Source organism: Tachypleus tridentatus, chromosome 2 (assembly GCF_004210375.1).
Source record: "Tachypleus tridentatus isolate NWPU-2018 chromosome 2, ASM421037v1, whole genome shotgun sequence".
Classification (NCBI taxonomy): domain Eukaryota; kingdom Metazoa; phylum Arthropoda; class Merostomata; order Xiphosura; family Limulidae; genus Tachypleus; species Tachypleus tridentatus.
In genome coordinates, this window is record NC_134826.1 from 91,767,151 (window position 1) to 91,789,965 (window position 22,815).

Below are 22,815 nucleotides of genomic sequence, written 5' to 3' on the forward strand. Positions count from 1 at the left end.
ACTCGAATGGACCTTAAGGTACTGTAGGATTTCCACCAGACTTCTATGTTGAATTTTTTGGCTATGCATTTGAGTTTTTCACTGAGATGTTGTAGGTATGGTGGTAGTGGTGGTAACTTTCCGATCTTTTCTTTCAAGGAGTTTTGATGAAGGAGCAGGTGTAACCATTCTGTTTAAAACTCTCTATGATCTTTTGGCGTTCTGCTTCGATGGATGTCTTATCGCAAATGTTTTCTGCTCTCTTGTTTAGGCATTGGATTATACCACGTTTTATTGAGGTTGGATGATAGGACTGAAAGTGTAGGTATCTGTCCGTGTGGGTGGGATTTCTGTGTACAGTTGTGGTTATTTGTCTTGCTTGTTTGCTGATGAGTATGTCAAGAAACGATAGACTGTTTTGTTCCTCTATTTCTATAGTGAAGTGGATTCTTATGTCTACGGAATTGAGATGTTCTAAGAATGCTGGTAAGTCTTCATGACCGTGGGGTCAAGTAACGAAGATGTCGTCGACATAACTTTTATAGAAAATTGGTTTTATCGGTGTGGATGAAAGGGCTCTTTCTTCAAAGTCTTCCATGAAAATGTCTGCTAGGAGTGGAGAGAATGGTGATCCCATGGCTAGACCATCTGTTTGTTTGTATAATTCCTCTTTGTATTGGAAATAGGTTGATTGTAGACAGATGGTTGTTAGTTTCCTTGTGGTGTTTATTTTCGTATATGTTCTGTGTGGTAGAGACTTATCATTCAGCAGTCGTTGTCTGGTGATGTGAAGGGTTTCTGAAGTTGGAACATTGATAAATAGATCTTTTACGTCAAAACTGACCATAATATCCTGGGATTTGATGTGTAGCTTTATGAGTTGTCCTATGAAATCTGTCAAACCAAGGATACCTAAACCCCCCAGTAAACCACAAAACACATCAACTAACGACTCACCAAAGCCAGTCACAGATCCACAACTGCTCATAAAACAATCAACCAGCAAAAGTACCCAAACTGACGTCTGCAGTAAAATATCACAGCGCAGTCAAACTACAACTCTGGATATCAATAAGTGTGGCGTCTCAACTTCCACTGTATACTTCCGTATGATAAGTGAAGAAACACAAACCAATATCGCCAGCAACCACCAAACTATCCAGACTGAAGTAGACAGCAAGCGAACCTCTAGTAAACCTCCGCAAGTAGCCCAGCCAACTTTACCAGTTCCATCATCGACACATTCTCCCAGACACCTCAGACCATTATCCAACAGGAGGTTAATAATGATCACACCAAGCAAGACTACCAACGACAGTCCTCTTGAACCTAACCTCACCGCCTCTCTACACGAGTCTTAGCCTCTTCTAACGCTAAACTTTGTTGTTTGATATGTATCCTAGCTATTTATGTTAATATTTGTTAATCCTTGTATTTTTCCCTACAGATTGCTTCCGGCCACGGTCAGAACAGTTTTATTCGGCGCCCTGGCAAAGAAGGTGGGTTTTCTCGAGGTACTCCCGTTTCCTCCCACAGCAAAATTTCAGTTTTACTGGATCTATAGATCCCAGCCCTGAAAAGAGGCCTGTTTTTTAAGTATCTAAATTTTCGTAAACTATAGTCATGTGTGTTAACTGTGTCGACGTGCTGGCTCTGCATCTCCCTGCTCTTTCCACTGTGACCACAACTACGCCAAAATATTTTCGAGAGAATGTGAGCTCCAGCTTCTCATCTGACTCTTCACACGCTTTCCGGCTCGCCGACCCTTTTCTCGGCTTCGATCGACGCTCCTCAAAGAGATCATATACCTGTCAACGATAACCAAGGTAATGTACTACCACTACTCTCTTTCAGTAAATAAGTGTCACTCCAGTTCAGTTAATAAGTTTCAAATTATGTGCTAAATTAACTCCTGCCGCGTGTGGGGTGAAGAGAAACAAGAGTTTCTGACCGCCTCTGGTTATTTTTCGCTCTCCTTCGGGGAACGAAATAATAATTTAACCCAAATACCTACCAAGAAATTACAAATAAGACACACTGACTTGAAGACGAAAGGCGGAAGACTTTCGAAAAGTCGTTTTCCACACTTGTGTCTCCACAACAGGCAGTTGCCGTACATCCTACAAAGTTTCATCATGAATATTTTGCCTGAACAATCTATCAAAGAATACAGGAGGGCTATCTGCGCTAGTCGTTTCTAATTTTGCAGTGTAGTCATCATCACTCGCCACCAACATTTGGGCTACTCTTTTACCAACGAATAGTGGGATTGACCGTCACATTATAACGCTGAAAGGGCGAGCGTGTTTGGTGTGACGGGAATTCGAGTACCTTAACCACCTGGCCATGGCGAACTGTTCATTTGAGAAAACATATTTGATGTTTAAGTAACTAGTAAAAAGTTAATGTTAGAGTGTAACATAATTTACTATTTTACAACAAATGTTCAATATATATATTTAAATCATTATAAAGTTACATAATTTTAGTCTCGTACATATCATTACAAACTAGAAATAAAGTATTTTACCCAATGTTACAAAATTTCTAATTCCAAACCTTACAATGCTCTTGATTTTTTATTTTACCAGCTTCAAGATGGTTCTGGTTGTTTGTCCACGAGACGACCTCTCCATTGAAAGTACTTTTATATTTCCTAAACTTCAAGTTTATCGACGTCATTTGAGTTGGATGTCTTAGACGATATTGGTATGAACTAAAAATATGTGTAAGATCATCATTGCAGTCGTTTTGACTTACTCATAAAGAAAGTTTGTTTATAAGCTGTACTCTAAAACTACAAACTTTTATTCATCCAAATTGTATATTTTATTTTGTACTTCAATAAACGTTTTATATAATATCATAAAATAGTAAGTATTGCTATTTTAAATAGTTTCTATAGAAGTAAATTCATTGGTTAAAATGCAAGTCGTTCAATTATCATATTTAACTGTAGCAACATCATTTACTATCGAGTTTATTTTTTTGTTAATAGTAGAGATGCGAATGAAAAGAGAACTACATACATAGATATTTTGAACAAGAGTATGCTTTAATTAAGCCAAATCTTATAAATAGTGAAACATGTTATTTCTCCAAATGAGGGCTTTATACTTATAAAATGAAGCAGTAAGCTTAGTAAGCAGGTATGTTAAATCACTGTATATTATTTAGAGATTAAAAAAAAAGCCCCTCCATCAGTGGCATGTCTGCGGACTTACAACGCTAGAAACCGCGTTTCGATACCCGTGGCGGAAAGAACACAAATAACCCATTGTTTAACAAAAAGATGTTATTTAATATATTAATTATAAATTTGAACTAGCAACAAGTATTTAACTTATTAAACTTACAAAACGCAAAACTATGTCTTTCGAATTAGATATAGAAGTGAAAACGATAATCACTGCATTAAGTGTGTACTATGAAAACGAAACATTAAGTATAGTAAAATCGTTTTAGGTCAGGTAGTTGTAAAAGTATGTAAAGTAAACTATTGTTTTTGCTATATTATTTTCCTCATACAAATAATGGATAAATTAAGATAATAGCTGTGATAAAACTGACATACATAATAAACAGTGCTATAATTATTGTCTGGGGTTTTACTTGCAGCTTTTCAAGACATATAACTAAATCCAGATATTGACGAAATAATCACACTTTAAGGCAGTCTACGGTGAGAACTATTAATTTATAGAAACAACATTAGCCCTAATAACACAAACCTTAATAGCACAATTTACGGTCCACCTAAAGAACAGTAGTAACACAATTTACATAGTAACACCGCCTGCCTTTGCAAAACACTTTTAATGCAATTAAATATATAAGTTGCGACAAGTTGAAATCTCTGTGCAATCCTACTGAAGTATGGTAGCAATGTCCTGTTGTAGAAATATCGTCCACCTTTCTAAAACACACATTATATGCCCAGTAAGACCACCCACAAATAAAGCTTTAACAACACTGTATATCTATAAAAACTTAGTAACAGTATCCGCCTATATTAGCAGGTCCTCTGGCATCGAACTAAGATGCAATTTAAAGAGTTGCAGTCTCTGGTGCAATTTCATTGAAGTATGATGTCATTCCTTCTAGTACTACTTCGTGGACCTCTATGTAACCCTTAGATGTCAACATAATTTACATACTACGTAATACTTATCTAATCCTTAGGCAGCATCATTTTATAATTACTACTGTTAAACATCACTATTTCATTATTGTAACTCTGGAGTTGGCAGTGAGTGGCTTTAACTAGCTGCCGTTCCCTGTAGCATATTGTTTTAAAATTAAGTGCAACTAGGCAGACAGCTCTTGACTCGTTTTGAGCGAAATTCAAAAATAAGAGTGTGAAAAATCTTTAGGCTCTAGGACTTTTGTTTGAGCATTGAGAGAGTAAAGAAATACTTTGTCTTTCTTCTTCAAAACCGTTAGAAAAACTAACTATGCTTAAACAACATCTAGGTACTTAGGTTTAAAGGCGTGCTCAAACTCTAAAAGGCTGAGAAATAGTGGAACAGGAGTGACTCGCCAAGAGCGGACAAACAGAGATTTTGAACAACATCTTCAGTTAGAAGAAATAGTTTGTTTGTTTGTTTGTTTGTTTGTTTGTTTTTTTGAATTTCGCGCAAAGCTACATGAGAGCTATCTGTACTAGCCCTCTCTAATTTAGCAGCGTAAGGCTAAAGGGAAGGCAGCTAGTCATCATCACCCTCCAATAAGTCTTAAGCTACTCTTTTACCAACAAATAGTGGGTTTGACCGTCACTCATAACGCCCCCACGGCTGTAAAGGCAAGAATATTTGGTAGGATGGGGATATAGAAGAAATACTTTAACCAGAACATACATCTTGAACAAATAAATAAACATAAAGTGAAACAAGGGGCAAGGGGGTACTTTCGTTCTTTTCTATTCACCATATATATATGAATTTATAAGTTTTTTTATTCACCTCACTATAATGGCAAAACTTTAAAAACTGGTCCATCGCCCATGATTTTGAATTTGCCATTCTATTCTGAAACTTTTCTGCGGACACGTAAGTGACATAAAACAGAACAGTCAAAAACAAACGACAGAAAAAAAAAAGCAAAAAACATACATTATATTGCTCATTGCTTTTCGTAAAAATTTCAAAGCCGATCGCAAAGACGAAGATCTCGATGTTTTTGGATTCTATGGCTTCTTCCTCAAATCAAGTATACAGTATGTTTAATATAGGTGGCAGTAATAATAAGGATAAAACTAACCTAGAAATTAGTTTTGGTTTAGATACTCTAATACTAGCAGCATAGAAAGAACTAACCAAAATTAAAAGATTGTGTGTTTGTTTCTTATAGCAAAGCCACATCGGACTATCTGCTATGTTCATCGAGGGAAATTGAACCCCTGATTTTAGTGTTGTAAATCCGAAAACTTGCCGCTGTTCCAGCGGGGGACAAATTGTCAGATCTACTGACAACCACAGATATCCTAACTAATCATTAGCAATAATAAAATAGAAGCATGTAAATACATTAACAACATGGCTTATACGAGTTTTAAAAAATGTTAGTCAAGTGTTAGGATGATTTTCTGTTTTACTTACAATCTTTTATATTACAAACACACTGAAATATGCAGCACAAACATAGACAAAGATGGTTTTACGTAAGTCATTTCTAGGAAACAATGTAAACTATCCACAAATACACATAAGAAATCAACAAACACACAACATGAAACGCAAAGAATTCTTAAAGCATTTGATAATCACAAAGAGTTTTCTAGGTTCGCACAAAGAACCGCACCTAGTTACGGAAATTAGGTGCCGTAAACCAAACACCAAGCTCATAGCAATTATAAAAATCCTAGCAAAGAAAAGGCGGCATTTTGGTAAAAGAAACAGAGTTAGCTGTCTTTAACATCCTACGTAAAGAATAGCCACAAAATGCTTTCAACCTAAGTAACATAGCAATACGTTTGCTAGGTAAAAAAAACACTAAAACAATACTCACTTCATGATAAGAGATCATGCATACGTCTCTGGATATACGTAAGTGATTGATGATCCATTGGGATAAATAAATTCCTTTCCGTATGGTTAATTCTAAAATTTCTCGATGGCAAATATGACAGTAAAACACTAATTTGATTATAGAATAGTTATTTTCGCTACTCAATAACTTTTTACCCATATACATTACCAGAAATAATTATTCATGTTCTTGTAAAAGTAAGTACTGCTCCAATTTCAACGTCTGTAGTATCAGCCCAAACAATGAATGGTTTCTTAAAGTCTGGTATTCTAAGGATTATCATACTTCCCAACAAGTTCTTTAACTTCTGTAATGCTATCAGCTGTGATTGTTCTCACTTCACCTTGTTGGGTAAGCCGTTCTTGGTCAGCTCAAAGCAACTTGAGCTTGGTTTGAGATGAATTTTTGTAATATCCTGTTAATCCCAAGAAGGATTTGACTTGCCGCTTGGTCGTCAGTGTTGATGCATCTTATTTGCAGGTTACCTTTTCCTTTTTTATTGCTATCTGTCAGTAAGTCACCTTGTGTCCAACTAATTCCAGCACAGGACAGCCAATGTAGCACTTAGATGGTCAGACATGCTGCCCCCACTCACCTTCAGTGGCGGCGCCAGGGGGGTTTGAGCCCCCCAAAATGACCCAAGCCTCCTCAGCCCCAATATTGTTACCTACATATATTAATAAAATATGGAAAACACAATCGTCGTTGTTGCTTAACAATTAACATCAAAGAGACATAGATCTGTAGAACTCAACGTCTTCATTAAGATGAAAGATAGTTAGCCTTACTTTTCCTCAGAGTGTATTAACTTTACATGGGATAATTCGTTTCTGCTGTGTAAATTATGTCTTTATGTTATATTTCTTTTGATTTGTAGCTTCACTCTTAATGGTATATTGAATGTTCAATCTAAGCTAATCTTGATTTTCTTTATTATTATGTATTTCTTTGGGTGGAATTTAGGTGAGCTTCCTCTTTTACATATACGCATATTTTCATAAACATATTTTTTCTAATTTGTAATAATAAATTATTAATCAGAGTATGAGTTTTCAATGAAAACCGCATTGAAAACGCAGTTCAAAATAGCACACCTTTCTGAAATGTACCTTAGTATTTACTTTATTATAATTTACCATCTATACTTCGTATTGATGGCATTTTGAGAAACCCCTCCACTGTTTACCTCAGTCCCCTTCAGCCCACCCAATGAAAATATCTTGGCGCCGCCACTGCTCACCTTAACATCTCTCTAAACTTCCCCAAGTGATCTTACCATCTGGCTGTGTGTGTCAGAATGCCATCCACATGTGGTTGAATGTTGTTGTTTAATTGACTAGCCTAATAAGCACAAAGGCTGTCTTTACTTTAGACCTTATCTCTATCAGGATCTGTCAATAATTTTACTGAGGTCGAATTTTGAAGATATCTTGACATATCTAGTTTTACCATGATTGTCTCTGGGTTACTTATAGGTGTGGAGTTGTACTTCATCACGAGGGCTAGCTTCTGGAAGTCTATACAGAAGTAGTGTGATCCGTCTCTCTTCTTCATGATTACTTGTGAAAAGTAGGTTGAATTCAAAAGCTTGATCATTCCATTTTCTAACATTGTCTCAAATTCCTGCTTAATCGGGTTTCTTATCACATAGGGCATTTGGTAGAACTTGACCTTGACTGGGTCCCTGGTCGTGATCTTAATCTTGTGTTGTACGATGTCTGTCTTGCCTGTTCTGTGCATACATACTAACACAGGAGATCTTGTAGCTCATTCTTCTGCTTGCAAATCATTTCTTCACTGATGTTAGAGTCTTTATACATTTCATCTCCATCCGATGGTCTTAGGTCTAATAGGTCTTCATACTCTATGATAAAGTCACCATATTATGGCTCTTTATTTATGTGAGGCACAATTGCAATATCCATTTGTGCCTCACTAGCAGCACCTGCTAGATCTTCTTCCATCTTGAAGTACTTCTTCAATAGACTGGCATGGTAGATCTTGGTCTACTTGTCCACTTTCATCTTATAGTCTATTCTGTTGATGTTTTGCTTGCTCTTCTTTTCTTGAGTTCTAGTGGTGAGTACAGATGCTTCATCCATCTTCTTTCTAAATTGCACCCTCAAACTTCTGCCTGGTATAATCCCAAGCACCAAGTTTTAAATAGCACCCTCATACATGTGGTCTCAAGGTTTCCTACATAGTATGGAGCGTCCACCATTACTTTTGCTATGGGAAAAATTCTCATTGTTTCATTAGTCAGCACCCAATGATATACCTTGTCTGTCATCTGGTCATCAAATACAAGACTGATTCTCACTGCTGCACTTTATTTTTCTCAACATAGCCTTCAGCTACTAATATGTCAGTTGAGCAGATGATTATGAATTCTTTATGTATTAGTAGATCTGCTAGTCTCTTGAAAATATTAGCACACTTGTACATGTCAGTCCATCTTGTGAACTATCACTGTATACGTTCCACAATTTGAAATACAGTTTCTCGCGTGTCAGCTTTGAACTTCTGGTGAAAAGCCTACATTTAATTAAGTAATTTCATAGCATTTCAGCAAGACTACTTTTATCTTACCATAGTCCATAGCATCTTCTGATGTCATTCCTGGCTTGCATATACTGTAGGCCTTTTCCTATAAGAGTGAGCTGTTGTTCTTTTAGTCTTTTTCCCTCTTTTCTCTGTACCTTTTCCTCCATTTTTTGTTGCCACTATTCTCTCTGTAGTTCCTAGTACTGTTTAACAAGATGCTCAGCAATTTCAATCCACCTATCAAAGTCATCTGATACATTGTGCAGTGTTATTGTAATCTTGAATATTTTTGCCACTACTATAGTTATGAGTATATGGGCCTATTTGTTTTTATTGTCGTTCACGTCTACTCTCACTGTCTTTTACCACTGTGGAATCCCGGCTGACTCGCCAAATATCAAATTTTTGGGGATCAGATTGTTTACTGTGATTTGTTGGTGATAGAAGTCAGCAATAAACAAACGGTACACAATCAACTTGATGTGTGTTTTTTTTTAAACTGTGTTAAAATATGTTCAAACGTATATACAGAAAATGTTACAACATTGTTTACCACACTTGATATATTACAAGTCGAGCGCCTTAACCACCTGGCTATGCTTGGCCATTGAGAGCTCATAATATAGAAATTCAATATTCGATCACTATGGCGATTTTGTAGCTTTATTTAAACAAGGAACATAAGTAATAGGGGGTTTTAATGTACAATTTTAGCCACCTGATATTGTACGTCGTAATTTAAACTATTAGCTGATAAAAAGAATTATATTTTCAGACATGCGTTTTGGTTGTCGACGATTACTCTTTGAAATTCAAAGAGGCCCTCTTGAGGTCCTCTTTATAATGCATTTATATTATTCTTCCTCGGATTATTTCGAGCAGAAACTGAAATCCACATCCAATTCTACAGCACAGGATTTGTAATTTAGTCATACGCTGGTTACGAAGTGTATTCACTTTCCGATTTAACGGAAACGGAAGTTGTGTGTTAAGAAAAAGAAAGGAAGTTACGTTTTCCGCAAGGAACGCCCCAATGCGTATCTTTTTCTTTCTTATCCGGAATTATTGCTAGGACGCATTTGCTTTAAACCAGTTTCAAGTAACACTGATTTTATCAATCTAACCACATGTGCATGTCATGATTTTTGGAATTCGTTTTTCTTTTTCGAATCAAGTTATAAACAGAAAAAAAAAAAAATTCTTATGATGTTCAAGCCGCCTATGAAAAGGTTATAGGAGTAACGCAAATAAAACAATTGTGAGCAAAGTATGCCCCCCGATAGTACAGTGGTAAGTCGACGGACTTACAACGCTAAAATCAGGGGTCCGATTCCCCTCGGTGAGCTCAGCAGATAGCCGATGTGGCTTTGCTGTAAGAAAAACACACAAACGCACACGCGAGCAAAGTTTATTACGTGTGTGGGTATGTGCATCCATAAAAGTAGTAGTTATACATTTCCAAGGGCAAGTATAATATTCCGTGAACCTTTCATACAAGATTATGTTTTCTGTCAATTTCCTGAAGAAATGTTATTATAAATCTCACAGATAGTTTTTTTTTCAAGTATTATATTCGTAGGGAACTCTCAACCAGTTCAAACAACCCGCTCTTAAAATAACAACCTGCAAGACACATTGTGTGTTATTAACGGCAGTAATAACTTAGTGATTTTCCACTTTCTTTAGCTCGAACTGTGATAATTCAAACAATAAAATATTTTCAATGGATGTGTTCTACTGGTCCTTACTTTACACACCAAATTTCAAGGCAATCTATTGAGAGATACACGAAATTTTTGTTGAATTTTTCCTTTTTCTTCAAACAAAAGATTTTTTTTTCAAATTTGGCACACTGATAGATCTTTTCAATCTATAGTCTGAAGCCTCATTTGGTGGAAATATAAGACATTTGTGCAATATTTTACAAGAAAAACAGCTAAAATATGACTAAACTTTTTGCGCACGGCTTAGCAAAAAATCACTTAAATTTTTCTACAACTTCACCCAAGAGTAAGCGTGGGTCGTTTCTAATATTTTTCATTCGGATAAAATACAATTTATTTAGATCAACTAAACTGTAGGGTGACTGAACGTTCTGATTGTTTGTTTGTTTGTTTTGAAATTTCGCACAAAGCTACTCGAGGGCTATCTGTGGTAGCCGTCCCTAATTTAGCAGTGTAAGACTACAGGGAAGGCAGCTAGTCATCACCACCCACCGCCAACCGCCAACTCTTGGGCTACTCTTTTACCAACGAATAGTGGGATTGACCGTCACATTATAACGCCCCCACGGCTGGGAGGGCGAGCATGTTTGGCGCGATGCGGGCGCGAACCCGCGACCCTCGGACTACGAGTCCTACGCCTTACGCGCTAGGCCATGCCAGGCCCAATAAACTCCGACGAGGCGGAACGTTCTGATAAATTAAGTATTGATTAGGCCAAGCAAACCACATTACCAGTTTCTAGCTCAAATTTTCAAAAGAATCATACAGACTTATGTTTATTATTCAATGCTAACTTTTAATTACAAATTTCCTAAATTTTATCAAACATTATCCTAACTAAAGGTATTTCAGTGTCATATTATATTAGCTTAAGCAGTTAGCATAAATAATGATGCTTGATATGGTTGTACCAATTACATGAGGATGATGACAAGAAATTGTTAATCTAAGTTCCATGGCGTTACTATAAAAGATCTTTTTAACACTGTTTAAGAAAAGAAAACTACCACCACATATTTCAAAGAATTTAGTTGGTTCTGTCAAGGTCTATTCCGAAAAATACGACTCGATCCTAAAGTTACTATCGAGCTTCATTTTCTTACTTGCTGTGACTTGACAAAACAGCTTAGGTGTAAAATAATGAAAGTTTGGTCAAAATACCATTTTTTTGTTTTTTGTACCAACCATAATGTTGAAAGTGTAACAGAAACACGGCCTAGCTAACTAATGAATGAATATTTGCTATGAAATTCTTATTAATGCTATAAGTGTAGCTGGCGGTTTGGCTGCCAGTTTTGATTTCATTCCTTTAAGTCGCACGCTCAATCCTTTTTTTTTTTTTTGGCCGCAGTGCGATGTTTGGAGAAAAATTTCATGCTCTACATCGGATATGAGAGACGATTAACTGTAGTTTAAATTCAGACTGAGTTGGGTTGATAAGCCATGATGTAAATGTCTTAACGTGAAGTAGTTTATGTCATTAGAAATAAATCAGTCGAGTGAAACAGTAGTTTAGTTTCAAATCATGGAATTTGTAATTTTGACAGAAGAAAGCACTCGAAGGAAATGCTGCCCGTGTTATTGGCCTGGTAAATTTCTCCTGAATTAAATCCTTACTACGTATGAAAACGTTAAACTAGAGATTGGCGAAAACTAGAAAAAATCTTAAGTGGTGGCTTTATAAATACAAAAGATTTGGTGATTTCAACATAACTGTCATTTCAGAAACTTCACTGCTCAGGAATAGAAAGCCATCTCTAACTTAAAACGTCTGAACGGTGGAAGGGTTATGTTTGTTTTTTTCTTAAGAACAAAGTAATATAATGTGCTATTTATGCTGTGCCCATCTCGAGTATATAAATCCAATTTGTAGCGTCATAATACTTCAGACTTATCGCTAAATTACTAAATGGCATAAGGAGGGAAGCCAGTCAGTAGAATCATTACTCAATCTAGCTTCACGGATACTTTAGTCTAATAACTAAATTGGCAACTTTTAGATTTTTATAGGAGATGGATTCTTTACAGTAAGCGTCTGTGACTTGTTAGCGATAAATTTCAACAATAAACGGAAGCGCATAATCTTCTTATTTTTGAATAATATGTATTAAAAAAATGGAAACGTATGTACAAAAACTAGTTACACTATTGTTTACCGCAGCTGAGTTTATAAATTAAAGTAATTTTATTATTTTTTTCATCAAAAATCCTCATAGGTTTGTTCAAGTATTTTAGAACCCAATTAATAAAACAAATTATTCTTCTCTAACTCTGTTGTTACAAAACAAGCTGGAAAATTCACTTTAAAATCACCATATAAATTATCGTTATTACAGTTGTGGGGCTTGGCATGGCCAAGCGTGTTAAAGCGTGCGACTCGTAATCTGAGGGTTGCGGGTTCGCATCCCCGTCGCGCCAAACATGCTCGCCCTTTCAGCCGTGGGGACGTTATAATGGTACGATCAATCCCACTATTCGTTGGTAAAAGAGTAGCCCAAGAGTTGGCGGTGGGTGGTGATGACTAGCTGCCTTCCTTCTAGTCTTACACTGCTAAATTATGGACGGCTAGATAACCCTCGAGTAGCTTTGTACGAAATTCAAAAACAAACAAACAAACAGTATTACGGTTGTATCCAGAGCTTTAAATATTTCTCTCTTTTTCGTCAAAGTCCACACAAATTGATTCAGTTACTGTAGAACACCCTTTGACAAGAGAAATTATTCTGGTTATACAATGCAAACTGTGAAAGTAATTTCATAAATTACTTGTTACGGCTAAACTGACAATCAGTCTATCTTCATTGTTACTTTGATTATCTTACTTTAACTTCCTACTTGCACTTTGTATCCGTACGCATTTATAACATGCGACAGAAAATCTAGAAATATCTAGCCCTCTAGTAACAACAGTACTGAACATAACAAAAAAAATTTAGAATCTTCGAGTAAGGTGACATCAACAATATTACAAAAGCCAAGTGAAACAATTAAACTGTATACACAACATATCGTACAGAGCTATGTAACGAGCTTGTCATAACTATTTTGTTATGGAAACTAAATAATCATTAAACAGTAAATCACTAAGTAAAATAAATAATAACTTTTAAACTGAACAGTTTTTATATCCAACAACTATCATATTTATAATACCCTTAGAGTTGATATTATAATACTGAGGCTCGAAACCTGCAAGCCAACCAGTAAACCATGTTTGACTTTCCTACAAACAAGGTATTTAACGTTTCACCAATGTACTATTCGGAGTAGCAAAAATTTGGAGTGTTAATTTATCAAATTATGTCTTTCATTATTTTATGTATTTGATCCAGGAAGTATCGAAGGTAGCCAAAACAAACTTTAATAAAATGAAACGTTAGAAAGAATAAATTGCATTTGTGTGATCCAAGAAGTATCGAAAGTAGTTGATACAAAGTATAATCAGATGAAAAATTGGAAAGGAAGAATTGCAAAGGTATGATACAAGAAGTTCGAAAGTCGTCAAGACAAACTTCAACCAAACAAAACGTTGAAATGAATAAACGTACCTGACTCCTTGTTTATGATCATTTTACAAAAAAATTATCGAGATTATAAATAGTATTCTGACTTCCGTATATAAGGTTTTCTTTAGCAAGTGTATTTGTTGAATACTGCTCTTAATAACACAGCATCCTAGGTCTCTCCAGAGACAAATTGAAAAGTATGAAATTAACAAGCAATGTTACAAGCTTAGATGCAATTAAAGAATAATTACAATAAGAGCCAAAAATTTGAAAACTTCCTTACTGTACATAAATTAGAACAAAATATTTACTGATTTCAAATGATCCAGAAACCAGAAAGATTTCTAATATTTGGCTTTTCTTCTTCTACAAAATAATTATAAAAACAGTAAATATATATACATATTTATAAAATCCAAGTATTATAGGATTTCTCGTCCCACCACATAAAAATGAACTGCAATAGGGTAAAGCCACCACTTGATGGTTTTAACTGTGAGTGATTGTCATTCACCAATCAAACAATGCTACAATGTCCATTAAACACGAGTGTTTACACTATTCATAGCAGTAATGTGGTGTGAATGTAGTCTTGACACCAAGGAAAGAAATGCCACATGATAAACTTGTTGAAACCAATGTTTGGATTGGCAAAGGCTACTCCATGCGGCAGATTAAAGCGAAATTTCGTGTTTCAGTGGTAGCTATATGGAAACTGTTAGGATAATACATGAAACAAGTATTGCTGATAATAGAAGTTATCAAGATAAAAACTCAAACTCCTCGAAAGTGATGTTAACTAACGTGGGATACGCCTTTCATATGATAAACGACAATCCAGTGCAGAACTGGTTCCAAAAATAGGTGTACATGCCAACTACAAAGTAATAAGATGCGCATTATCTCAGAAGTGGGCATGATGAATATGTACTTGCTCAAAAACCTCTGTGTAGGAGAGATAAAACACAAGGTTGAAATGGGTGTTAAACTGCAAATAAAACGCAGATGGAAAAGAATTATATTTAGAAATGATCTCAAACGCAGATTTTTTAGTAACAATCTACTGTAGCCTGTTGAGTGGCAGAGATGATAAAGGTATCACGGTCAACGTACAACTTTGCAGTGGGCAACTAGAGAGAAGATGGTTTTCATTTCAGCCAAGATTGTTGGAGACCTGCACAAAAGTCATGGCACCCAGACTGCTGATAGGTACAATGGGCTTCTTATCCATCATGTCATTACCTCAGGGCAAGAAATGCTGGGCACGGATTCATATTCCAGCACAACGGTGAACGTAAGCACACAGAAGATAAGGTGAAACAATACCTGAGACAAAGAAAGAGGCCGATAAAACACTGACTACCATTACTTGAGTTGTACAAAATTTCGATGTGAATATTATTGGAAAAGCGTAATCTTATAAAGAGACTAAGAAGATCAAACGGGTACCAACGTGGCTCAATTGTAGAGACTAATATGTCACATATTAAAATGAAAGATTGTGATGCTAAAATCGGTTTTCGATACTGTTCATTTTGTACTTTAGTGCTTCACAACAAACCAATTTTAAACTTGAGATTGTTCAGAAAGTAGTTTGATGATATTAATTAGGCTTTTTATCGTTTTCCAAACTATAGATATACTTTGAACACAGTTAGGAGGTGAATTGACCCTCCTCTGAATTTTGGAGCTGGAGAACTGGATTTGAATTCATACGAAACCACAAACATTCCCCATCCCCCCCCCACCCACACACTTTAATTTATGGATACGTTGTAAGAGTGACGGTCAATCCCTTAGTGTAGATATGAGTAACAGGGTGCTATTGACTGACTAAAGACTGCCATGATTGAATTGGCAGTTGATACTGGATTAACGTAGTCAAACAACATCACCCCCTTTGGTCTCATTCCAAGGAATATAGCCTTAATATTAATTAAATTGTTATTTTCCACATCCCTTTCCCCATCACACTTATCAACAGAAATCGGGTACCTTCTGTTCTCCCCCTTCGCACCAAACATGCTTGCCTTTTCAGCCGTGTGGGCGTTAAAATGTTCGGTCAGTCCAATTATTTGTTGGTGAAAGAGTAGTCCAAGAGTTGGCGGTGGGTGGTGATGACTAGCTGCCTTCCATCTAGTCTTACACTACTAAATTAGGGACGGCTAGCGCAGATAGCTCTCGTGTAGCTTTGAAAAAAATTCAAAACAAACCAAACCTTCTCTTCTTGAAATTAAGCACTAATGAAAATATTGAATAAGAAAAAACACTAAAATTATTACTGATTTTTACTATTTAAAATTAATCACTGATTGCAACAATACGCTATTTATCTCTTCTTTATCTTTTTTTTAAGAAAAAGTTTGTTTGTTTGTTTGTTTGTAGTTGGGTACAAAGTTGCATAATGGGCTGGCTGTTTGTGCCATGTCCACTATGGGTAATGAAACCCGATTTCTAGCTTTATAAGTCAGTAGACTCTAAGTAAAACTGTAATTTGGTCTAGAACTAGTATAGAGAAACAAAACTTGGAGGTGTTTCTGTTTGCATTCAGTTAATTGTGTTTATGTCCATAGTGACTTGGTTACTCATGTTTCTTTTGCCTTTTTTCATATCCCTCGATACTTGTCGCAGTTTTAATTACAAAACTGGAACAACAAGAGCTGAGGGTCATTAACCTTGGTTAGGCTCAGTTATTGAAACCCATACTCATAGGAAACTGTTTTCGATTCCACCCTCAAGATACCGGATGTAATCAATTTTTACAAGTTGTAAGGACACGAAATAAAAACAATTCAAATAACACTTCTGGAAATGTGAATGAAAACACGTGAGAAAGGAAGTCACGCGCAGTTGAAATTGTAAATCAGCAATTAAACAAAATAAATGAACAACTGATTACCAGTTTATGGTTAAGTAATCATGTTAAATGTGAGCCGCTTTAACACACAGCATTAGACTGTATTAGTGCAGTTAGTTTTATCCAAGAAATTGCAATAATAAGAACAATAACAACGCGGTAATAACCGCGGTACCCAAACTCTCACCAATGAAACTGTTTATTATACACAATTTCACTTTCAGTAACTGTTTTGTAGGATATGCAAGATGTTGCTCTGATCGATTATTACGTAAGTTATACATGATGTTGCTCTAATCAATTATTACAAATATTATACATGATCTTGCTGTGATAGATTACAACTTGTATTATACACCATCTTGCTCTAGTTGATTATTGTGTACGTTATACTCGATGCTGCTTTAGTTGATTATTGAGTATGTTAAACACCATGTTACTATAGTCTAGAGATTCTAAAACTGTTACTCGTACCACTGGTAGTACGTGAAGTTAATCCTTAAACGGCGGCCATCATCAATTGATGCTGCTACCTACAATCATCCCGCTGTTTATAGGTTAATGTCCGTAGTACGTGTCACAATTAATATTAAAAATAATACCCTTTGTAATAAGCCCTATCTAAGCTTTATACGTACATATACATACTACTTTCCTCACTTATAGACTCCTCCACTACTTCTATACTTTTATCAGTATTTTCTTCCCTTAAAATTAACAAAATGAGCTAAGCCACCCTCAGCCTCCCCAATATTGTTACCTACGTATATTCATAAAATATGGAAAACACAATCGTCGTTGTTGCTTAACAATTAACATCAAAAGACATAGATCTGTAGAACTCAAAGTCTTCATTAAGACGGAAGTATGTGTCATGGGTCCCATAGCAAACTATGGTGTGGCAGAGGATGACCTCGCAGTGCAGGTCCACCAGTTGAACCGGCTAATTGCCAGGAAGAAAGACAAGGAGCAGGAAGTATCTACACCATTGGAGCTTGCAACCATGCTGGAACCATACAAGGATGCCTTATATGCATCGCTGTGACCCTGCCTGTCACTTCAGCTGCCTGTGAGAGAAGTTTCTCATGTCTGAAGTTTCTTAAGACATACTTGCACAACAGCAGTGGTAACATCTGCACCAGCAACCTTACTGTCATATCAGTAAACTCCAGGAGGGCAAAACAACTCTATTGATACTGTTAGACACATTTGCTGCCAATCATCAGAACAGGTGCATTGTTTTGAAGTAATATTGACTATAAACACAACATGATGAAAAATAGTTAGCCTGATAGTGACCTTACTTTTTCTCAGAGTGTATTAACTTCACATGGGATAATTCGTTTCTGCTATGTAAACTGTCTTTATGTTATATTTCTTTTGATTTGTTGCTTTACTCTTAATGGTATATTAAATGTTCAATCTAAGCTAATCTTGATTTTCTTTATTATTATGTATTACCTTGGGTGGAATTTAGGTGAGCTTCCTCTTTTACATATACGCATATTTTCATAAACAGATTATTTCTAATTTGTAATAATAAATTATTAATCAGAGTATGAGTTTCCAATGAAAACTGCATTGAAAACGCAGTTCAAAATAGCACAGCTTTCTGAACTGTACCTTGGTATTTACATTATTATAATTTACCACCTATACTTCATATTGATGGCATATTGGGAAGCCCCTCCACAGTTTACCTCAGCAACCCCCCCCCCAACGAAAATATCTTGTCGCCGCCACTGCATAATCTTCAGTTATGCCAGAAAAAATAATTGCGTCCTTTGCATTAATGGATAATTATATATATATATATATAATCGTTAAAAATATAAATTTTTGTCACCTGGTTTTATCTTTAAAAAAAATTAGGTGTGGGTTTGTAATTTTAGAAAGTAAACAAAAAGTGGTATGCGAGCCTGGAACGTTTGAGACGCACTGCTCTAATAGATTATTATGTATGTTGTATACGATGTTGTTCTGGTCGATTATTGCGTATGTTATATACAATGTTATTCTGGTTACTTATTACGTATATTATACACGATGTTGCACTATTCGATTATTACGTACGTTATACACGATGACGATAAACTATAGTGCAAATCCATGTTGTTGTTTTTTCTTTCTTCCTTTTTAAGACATCATAAACCGTTTTATGTTTCATGGTAGATTTAGCATTCTCCTTCCTCTTTTATTTAGCGAGTTATCAGATAGTATAATTTCATATCATAAATTAATTTTAATTACTTGCTCCGACTCCTATCGATGATTTAAATCTCTTCCGCAACACCTTCTACGATTGGATATAACAAAACATTAAAGGACAACATATTTTGGTCCATATTGGCTTTCTCATCCACAAAGTTAAATACAAAAAAAAACAAAAAAACACTCAAATCCAGCACTTATCCTTCAAATATTTAAATGTGCTTTCCATGTCTGAAGGCACCCGGTTTCAGAGGGCAAATATTTTGACTTCAGTGTTTAATCATCATGTTGATATTTATTTTGCTATAATCTATGTCTCAAAGTAGCAAGATTTATTTAAACCATTAACTTAAAGCATCTCCTATACACTCACATCCACCACTAAAAATCTTGTATCATACAGGCTCGGTATCACTTATTATTCTGTGGAAAATAAAATACACACAGTATATTTTGATCTACATTGCAAGTTCTCTTTGTAATTAACGTACGTTTGATAATAAGAAGTGGATCATAGTTTTTGATGAAAAATGGGTGAAGAAAGTTCACCTAAGGATTATTTTATTCCTGTTTACACAAAATTAGCATTCTAAGTGAGCAGTAAATCACTAAGTAAGTGGCAAGAAGCATGTCAGTATCGAAGTAATAGTTGTTGATAAGTCTTGAGACTCGGATGCAATCAATGTTCTTTGGCGCCGTAATATGATATTCGATCGTTGTTCCAAGGGACCTACAGCCTGTATGAGTTCGCTTTACCTGACGTTTGCGTTTCCGTTCGCGATTAATGAAGGGCTTCTCAATGGATGTTACGCACTCTATATAAACTATATATACTATATATATAACATAACACAATACATGTATTATTTTGTTTCGTCATTCGATAGTAAAACAAAATACTGATTACGAATAAAACATAAAATAAAGCATACAATGTATGATTCTGAACACTTTTCTAAACTAAGAGACTATGGGCGAAAAGAAAAAATGTCAACCACAAGAAATCTGTCGTTTCCAGAACTCATAAAGCTGGCTGGGATACGACAGTCATAATAATGATCAAGGCACTAATACTTAGGAACTTCAATGTGATTAAGGGTGCAGCCTTATTCCTAAAGCAGTGTCATTGTCTGGGAATATATCTATTGAATTCATCACAAAATATGAAATTATTATAGAAAAAAAAAAGAGATCAAACTGTAGAGATACAATCGAGAATATATCACAGGCGATGAACGGAGTCGCTTAAAAAAAAGGAAGCTGGTGATCTAGCAAATCAAGAAGTCTCGAATAGATAGGAATAAATACCTTATAGAAGTAATTTAATATTCAATATAGTTAATATTGTTTATTCAACAATACACAACATCATCATGGATCATAACAGTAAGAAGAACTTCCTAAGTCACCATAGAAGAAAAACATCGTGAATCGTAACAGAAGCTGTCTCAGTCACCATAACAACAACAACATAAGTGATCATAACAACAGCTTCCTGAATCACCATAACAACAAGGAGAAAGACCTAACGTTCGTATTTGCACATAATTTGAATTTATTTTTATAATATTTAAACTTTATTATTTCCTGATGAAAAATAAAAATACAAGCCAAAAGGGGGTGGGCATAGCCATGGATCATAATGATAACACGAATCTACCATAACCACAACAAGAACACTATGGATCATAACAGGAACACATAGCAGTAACTTCCTGAGTAAACATAATAAAAACATATAAGCAATCGTAACATTATCTCCCTGTGTCACCATAACAAAAACAACATAAATAATTACTTAGCAGTAATTCCCCGATTCACCACAACAATAGCTGCCAGACTTACCATAACAAGAAACACCATAAGTAATAAAAACAGTAACACTTTGAGTCATCATATTAAAGAGACCTACGTAATTGTAAAAGTAACTCACTGAGTCACCATAACAATATCAGAAATTACTAACTGCTGAAATTAGAATTAAATTAGCTTCACCAAAATTGTTTTATGTTTCAACAGCTTCCAATGTGTCTATCGCATGAATTTTACAGAAGACGTTTTTTGTCGAGCATTTCTTTTTTTTTCTGCTTTTACTTTGCTTTTAAAATTTATCTCCACAGATCTAATATGTATAGTACCATTCCACTGTAATTTGGATACAAGTTATTGTTTATTATCTTTTTTTTATGCTTTTACTTTGCTTTTAAAATTTATCTCCACAGATCTAATATGTATAGTACCATTCCACTGTAATTTGGATACAAGTTATTGTTTATTATCTTTTTTTATGCTTTTACTTTGCTTTTAAAATTTATCTCCACAGATCTAATATGTATAGTACCATTCCATTATATTTTTGATACAAGTTATTGTTTATTATCTTTACCTTGATAAACGTGACAACGGATTAAAAAGGTGAAAAGACAACGTCGTAAGTATTACTCATCGATATATTTCAAGCAGCTCCTAATTAGTACAGCGGTAAGTATGCGGACGTATAACCCTAGAAGTCGGGTTTCGATATCCGTTGTGGGCATAACCCCATTGTGTAGTTTTCAGCTTAACTACAAACAAACAAAGATCTTGCGTGCAAATCGTTTGAAACGGATGAAATGGACTGTACTGTATATATTCTAGAAATACTGAAAAGGAAACAATTAATTCGGCTAAGAGGTTTTACTTTGGTCAATATTCCAGTTGCAAGCATCGTTTGCGAAATCACTGAAACTTCCTGAATCTTTGTTATAATCATTGTAAAGTTAAAGTCTACTCTAATGTAGCGACGGAAATCCGTTGAAATAAAACGTAATTAAAAGAAAAACATAGTAAGAATATACCCACTGATGACGTGTTTGAGTGGCCAACGTGTGAGTGAGCATGAAATCATGCGGTTTGTTTTACAGTTCTCTGTGGTTGTCTTGTAAATTCTACAGAAAAGGTGTGAACTTTAAAAAGAGGATCCACTTTTTTCTTTCTTCATTTTAGTTTCGTATATGTTTTGCTATCGTCTTTTGAAAGTTTAATGCTTGATAATTATTCTGCTTTCTCTAAATACGTAGATTATATATAAATATAATATATTTTAAGTATTCATTTAGGTAAAAAAATGTTAGTTCTTTTTCCACTTATTTCATTTATGTTCGGGCGATTTATGTGTTAACTGTTCTGACTGGTTATTTTGAATAAAACACTACTCAATTTAATGATATTTAGTCAAATCCTACCAATTACATTAGTCGGAACTGTTTATATATATATATTAACCAAGTGGTTAATTATTCAATGTGTTTTAAGAAAATATATATAATTAAACAATAAACTTATGCATTGAATTTACATAAAATAAATAATAAATACTAATACACTCTGGTGTTAAAATACATAGAGATCAAAACATACAATCCAATAAATTTAAAGTTGCTTTTATTTTTATCTATGAGTGATCTATGGATAAAATATATAATAGTCTTTTTAGAAAATTCAGATAAAACTTTTCAGAAAAGCGACTTTGGGCTAAAGGGGTGAGATGCTAGAATTATTATTTTATTGTGTATAAATCTGTTTATCGTTGTAGAAATCTTAATATTTACTTATGTGTGTGTATGTGTGTATTAAAGATGTTTGAGGAAGCAAAATATTAAGTACTATTTTTCTAAAATCGTGTAGTTTTACGGATATGTTTATTATTAATTCTAATATATAGAAAAAAAAAAGACTGAGTCATAGAGAATTAGAAACAACATTAACTACATACAAATAGATATCTACGTTTTTGTTCACCAAACAGGAAACTAATTTTCTTTACAGGTTTTAATCTTGTCAGTTAACAAAAACTGTGAGTGACTTAACTATCGGAATTTAGAAACATCCGCTAGTTTAGAAAATAATCCCTCCTCTCAAGACATAAGTTCACGTCGTTGCGAAAATTCTTGAACAATGTTTTATCTAACTCTGGTTAAAACGGATG

General features: G+C 34.9%; 1 long non-coding RNA gene across 2 annotated transcripts in view; it reads left to right on the forward strand.

The window, feature by feature from the left end:
- The window catches only part of LOC143244524 (uncharacterized), a 41,568-nt gene extending 38,718 nt beyond the window's left edge, over window positions 1-2,850 (forward strand). For both annotated transcript variants that reach the window (XR_013025133.1, XR_013025134.1), the window contains exons 2-3: window positions 1,427-1,805; window positions 2,571-2,850. This is a non-coding gene — a long non-coding RNA (uncharacterized LOC143244524). The remainder of the gene's footprint in view (window positions 1-1,426; window positions 1,806-2,570) is intronic.
- The last annotated feature ends 19,965 nt before the right edge of the window (window positions 2,851-22,815 follow it).